Genomic DNA, 6,386 nt, shown 5'->3' with positions numbered 1-6,386 from the left:
TTTCCTAGTTTCCCCTCTGAAAAACCCCTATCCCCTTTCCCTCTCCCTGCTCCCCAACCCACCCAATCCTACTTTCTGGCCCTGGCATTCCCCTATACTGGGGCATAGAACCTTNACAGGACTAAGGCCTCTCCTCTCATTGATGACCAACTAGGCCATCCTCTGCAACACATGCAGCTAGAGTCATGAGTCCCACCATGTGTTTTCTTTGATTGGTGATTTAGTCCCAGGGAGCTTTGGGACTATTGGTTAGTTCATATTGTTGTTCCTCCTATGGGGCTCTAAACCCCTTCAGCTCCTTGGAGCTCTCTAGCTCCTTCATCAGGGACTTTAATTTCCATACATTTAAATATTTTATTCCTCAAAATAATCTTATTGATGATCAAATACTCAGTAATGTGCCCGAGCTGCATATAATTTATGTTGCTGAGTGATCAGCACCTGGGATGCTTCCAGTTCTGTTGCATGATCATCTGGGATTCATACTTTTTTGGTAATAGTTCACATTTTCTTTATATAGGAGGTCTATTTTTCTAAGTAAATTCAGAAACACATTGACTGCCAAACCTGGAAATTCCTTTTCAGTACTTTTGAAAANGATGAAATGTTCAGAAAGAAGGTAAGCAAACAGCAGAGTAGTGGGCAGATATATAAACCCCAACCATCTGTGCTCATTTTAGACTTACCTTTAAGCACCATATTACATAGTTTGTCCAACAACCTAGATTGCAACCATGCAGAATTGAATCCTCCCTCCACTATAACTATATTCATCAAATCTTCTCATCATTTTAAACAAGTATCTACTTTGAAAGACTTTTGGTCTTTCTAGCCACATTAGCAATGGGTACTAGGAATGATATCTCTCCTCTTTACAACCTTGTAACTAATAGTCATTCATCTGTCACCCTTATGTTAGGTTTATGCATATCTGTTATTCCTGTTGTCAAGATGGGGATATTTTTTTGTTTTTGTTTGTTTGTTTGTTTGTTTTTTGATATTTTTGTATTTTAACATGATCGATTATTTCATTTTACATCAAGATACTTGGAAAAATATGTTAATATATGAAGACATTGAACAAATGCTTGGAATACCTCTTCTGTGAAAATTGTATTTACATTAATTTGTGTATATTATGCTCATATAGCTAATATCTTCATTGTGTTAACGGGCCCATTTTTAAATATGGTAGATGTCATTCAGCTCTATGACTATATATGTCACTAGGGAGTACAGTATTTTTGTATTAAATTATACATTGTTTTTAATCAAACAAAATATTTCTCATTAATCACTTTTAAAGGAACAATCAAACCACTCACAAATAATATTTATGAACAAGTATTTCTTTAAAATTATCAATCTAGAATACCGAAGGCTTTTCCCAATGATATGCAGCTTCTTTGCAAAAGACATATAAGAATCCATGGCATCAAGGCTCAGTCAGCAATCTTATCTTGCACTATGCATAAAGGCTTTCAGTTTGTAAGGGATGAACTGGGACAAATTTACTCTAATAACACTAAATTTCAGAACTAGAAATATAGTGGAAAGATCTTTCCTCAAAACCCCAGGATACCAGTTTTACATCTCTGTGGGCCATGAAAGTTTATTTGAAGAGTATTCTACGGAGTCATGGATTTTTTTTTTTTTACTACATGTGCTTTATTATAGTTTCTGCTTGTGGACGTTGTACATCGTGGTGCGCACTAGGCTCCGCACCACGATGTACAACGTCCACAAGCAGCTCTCAATTAACATAGATGGAGAAACCAAAGTATTCTACGGAGTCATGGATTTTTTTTTTTTTGCCTAGTTAACAGTACCAGACATGTATTCTATCTTGTGCATCTTAAATCCCTGCTTGTGGACGTTGTACATCGTGGTGCGGAGCCTAGTGCGCACCACGATGTACAACGTCCACAAGCAGTTCAATGATATTCTTTTTAAGGCTGTGGATTATTTTATTTAAAGAATATTTCTTGGTTTTGTTTTGGGGTATTCTTGGTTTTGTTTTCTCTTTTTATTTTTTGTTTGTTTGTTTGTTTGTTTATTTTTCAAGACAGTGTTTCTCTGTGTAACCCTGTCTGTCCTGGAACTCACTCTGTAGACCAGGCTGGCCTGGAACTCAGAAATCTATGTGCCTCTGCCTCTCAAGTGCTGAGATTAAAGGCATGCTCCACCACAACCTGACAATATTTCTTGTTTTTGACAAGCATGAAGTGGAAGATGAGTCCAAGGGATAACATAAATATGTGTTTTAAGTGTTATGATGAGGCTCAAAATATGCTTCAACCAGTAAAAGAGCTTGTACTTAAGCCTAATGGCCTGAGTTTGATTATAGGAACTCACAGATAAATGGAAAGAGAAGACTCGATTCACAAAATTGTCCTTTATGCTCCACAAATGTCTCCCCCATATCACATGCACATGCACATTTGAAAATAAATCAGAATTAATATTTAAAGGACATAGTAGAAATAAATTCACTATAAATTCCTTCCATTGTATTAGAGTTCATGAACTAACTTAATGTAATAATTGGTGCNATTAAATTAATTTAATTTCTGAACTTTGAGGGTTGTGCTTTTTTTCTATAAAATACAATGAAATGCTAAGAAAAAAATGAATGTACTGTCATGTTATTTTCCAGTGGTTAGAAAGAATAGAGTAAGACATTGATGAAAATACATTAGGAACATGTCAGTTAGAGGAGGATTTGGAGTTTTAGGGAGCTCTGGACTCCTACGTAGTTCTGAAGGCCCCTCTCCAAGGTTGTGTGAGCATTATCAGTAGCCACAAAGAAGAAACTCTCCAATCAGTCATGGTACATGTAGACCTTACAAGGAGACTTGAGATGCAGGTGTGCTTCTCCCTGATGCCTTATGTTTCTGTAACCCCTCAGTAAAATCCCTGACACTAACCACAATGAACTCTTTGGTTCACTAGAATAGACTGGATTGGAATAATTTCTTTGCTGTCATTTGTGTTTTGTCAGAGGAAATAGCATTGTTCAAGACTACTCAGGAAAAGATAGTAAAAAACAACAAAGAGCTTTCATTTGTTGGTGTGTGTGTGTTCTATTCTTACGTTAGCAAACACAGTTTCACACAGTTCACAGCAATTTGACTTTCAACATTAGCAATCTACAGATAATATCATGTAAAGGAACAAAGTAGAAGTAGTTTTCAAAGGACACATTGGGATCCAAAATCCATTGAAGGTTGTGCTGCTGCTATCACATGAAAATATAAAATGGAACAATGTGGCACAATGGAACTGCAGAGTCCCTACTCTTTTAATTGAGTTTGTAAATATTTAAGCAGGCTCTTGTGGTGAAGACATTCCNGTTGTTCATTCTCTTTGCAGTGCTTCTCCACATTCTTTTTAAGAGGAGCTTTACAGTCATGCATTTTTAATCAAAATCCCATCATTTTAGTGTCTCAGTTGAGTTGCTGGTAGGTTATTATAAAAACGGCATATGAAAGATTTTTGTCTGGAAGACAGTGTTTCTGGTTGTGAATCTTTAGAAAAACATAGCACTTGCTGAGAAGAATCCCTTAAAAAAAGCCTCATTTCTATATGTGTTAGTAGACACCCTANTGTTCCCGATGCCCCAAAAGGAGTTATTTTAACTCAAACAGCAAAGCAACATTGAATGCAAAAAATGAGTGTCCTAACTTACAGTGGTTATTATGCTGTAAGCACTCTATAAGCTATGCTGGAACCAAGGGGCCTCCTGAAATTCACACCTAGGCCAGGGAGAATAAAAGATTACCTGCTGTTCTATAAAACTTTGACTGTTTTGAGTCTGTCTAACCAACTCCATTGGTGTCCGTTGAGAACTGCGCCTACACTACCATTCCTGCCCACAGCAGTGACNAAAATAATGAAGGATCTCAGTGATGAACTAATGCACTTGCTTTCTATGGTGGTTCCTACCATCCTGAAACTGGAACTCTGTATGGCAATTCCAGCTAAATTGATGAACAGTTATGACTCACAACAAAACTGTTGTTTTAAATTCACTGCTGACCAAAACATTAAGCTATAATTATCTTCAAGACAGTTTCTACTGAAGCAGTTTTTGTTTTCCTAAAATTGCATTAGTCTGATTCTTAGCTAAATACAGCTTTGAATTCAGTTTGAGATGACACATACTAGGAAGCAAAATGGAGACAATTGTAAAATTCATTGTGCAGAAGGTGAACTCTGAAGTGGAAAATTTTGGTTTCTTTGGAAATTCAGTTATATCATATGATGTTTTGCTGGGGTGGACAGATGAAAGCATGCTTGGCTAAAGCAGGCACATGAGCCNATGCATGATGATTAGAATGAATATAAATCTGACCCCAAAAGGCAGTGGTTGGGGGAGGCTCTACCCTCAGTTTTACCTTGGTCTTCCTTGCAATGACACTCTGGCATTGGTTTACCTTGTATCACTTTGCTGATCTTCACTTNCTATGACTTCATAGAGTATATGTAACTCACCAAAGAATGTCTCATGATAATCCCGTGGCTTCTTTCTGACTCGGGCAGATTGGTGGAGCCTTCTGGTTTCTTCTGGTTCCAACTGCTGCTGCCGATTCATGAGTGGTGATTACCAAGTGGACTTAATCGCTAACTACAAAGATTAAAATAGCCCTAAAGAAATATTTCTAAACTGATTCACAACCTCTTTTCTAATTACCCCTTCTTTTCCACTACCTCTGTTGGTTGGGGAGCTAGAAGAGAGGTTGAAGCATTTAAGAACCCTTACCTTACAAGGGTGTTGGAGAGATGGCTTAGTGGTTAAGACCACTGACAGTTCTTCCAGAGGTTCTGAGTTTAAATCCCAGCAACCACATGGTGACTCAAAATCATCTGTAATGGGGTGTGATGCTCTCTTCTGGTGTGGTTGAAGACAGCTACAGTGTACTCATATAAATAAAATAAATCTTTNTTTAAAAGAACCCTTTTAAAATTTCACAATATCAGCACCTAAAACACATCAAAAATGCAGGTTAACACCAAACTATTCTGATTGAAAAAACCTTGACATGCTGCCAACTATCACCACTGAAGCAAGTCAATTTTAAAAAATATATAAAAATAGTAAAACAGTATGTAGATGTTACACCTTATTATGGTCTCACCTTCAGATATAGGATCTAGAGTATTCCAGTTCTTATAGTTCTTGATTATTAAATATGGTATGTAGAATAACATATTATTAATATAGTAATTTATATAAAGCATGGTTTACTTTAAAATTTGTTGTTTTTAACCAATTAATTAAAAAAGGTTCTTACAAAGTGGCTCAATTTTAAAANGTCATAGAAACCAAATATTCCCAATTGCTCATATTTGGCACTTGAAAATGGTTCACTTATATTCTTGAGGGAAAAATGGTTAAATAAAAACAATACATACAAATGTTTTTGCACTTTTCCCAGATAAATTGAGCAAACCCAGAGGACATGTTTCCACCCATCCATGTGAGTCTGTGGACACATCAGTTCCAGAAAAATAGAAGTTGAAAAAATACCTTACGGTTCATAGAGAACTTGAGCACATACTACCTTTGTGAGTGCTGCCCCTATGACTCTTCTTAGTGAGTTCTTAAAACATTGCCAACAAAGCCTCTGAATAATCCTACTTTGGCTTAACATATTGCCTCCTTAAAATATAGTCTCCTCAAGGTGAATATTAAAAAGATCCTGTCCCTCTACACAAATCATAAAGACAGCAAAGCAATGATGAGGAAAGCAAGGAAGAAGAAGTAGCCATATTTATAAAAGGGCACATTGATGCCAGAAAAAGCATCCCATGTAACTACATGAGACAAACATCAATAAAAGACAGAAAATAACCAAATTATAAAAAAATAAAGAAAATATATGTTATTACGTTATGTATATAAACAAAATTNGAAATAAGAAGACAAAGGAAATAAGAAAGAAAGAGAGGAAGGGAGAAAGAATAAGGCTGGAGTAGAGAAAGGGTCAGGGGGAGGAAAGGATAGAGTAAGGGAGGAAAAGGCAAGGGAAGAAAGAATGAAAGATACAATAATAATAACATTGCAGCAACATTTGGACAGAATATAGTGTGAAGACTGTAGGGCAATCACTCATGAATAGAAAAGTATATAGAAGAAAACTAAGAATGATAATAGCAATGAAGTTAAACTGTAGNGAAATTAAAAGTTAAATATCTCCTTTATTCTCCTCCTTAAAAAAAACAAAGAACATTGACAAANAAGAAGAAATAATACAGANGCAAGTATTGAACTTTACACCCAATAGGCAGGATGCCACAATAGAAGAAATGGTGAAAAGTAAACAAAAGGACACAGATGCTAAGGTAGCCAAAGAAGAGGTGTGTGACACTGAGAATGACTTTCC

This window comes from Mus caroli, chromosome 9 (assembly GCF_900094665.2).
Source record: "Mus caroli chromosome 9, CAROLI_EIJ_v1.1, whole genome shotgun sequence".
NCBI classification, from domain to species: domain Eukaryota; kingdom Metazoa; phylum Chordata; class Mammalia; order Rodentia; family Muridae; genus Mus; species Mus caroli.
The sequence above is the reverse complement of the archived record's forward strand: the minus strand, read 5'-3'. Positions refer to the sequence as shown.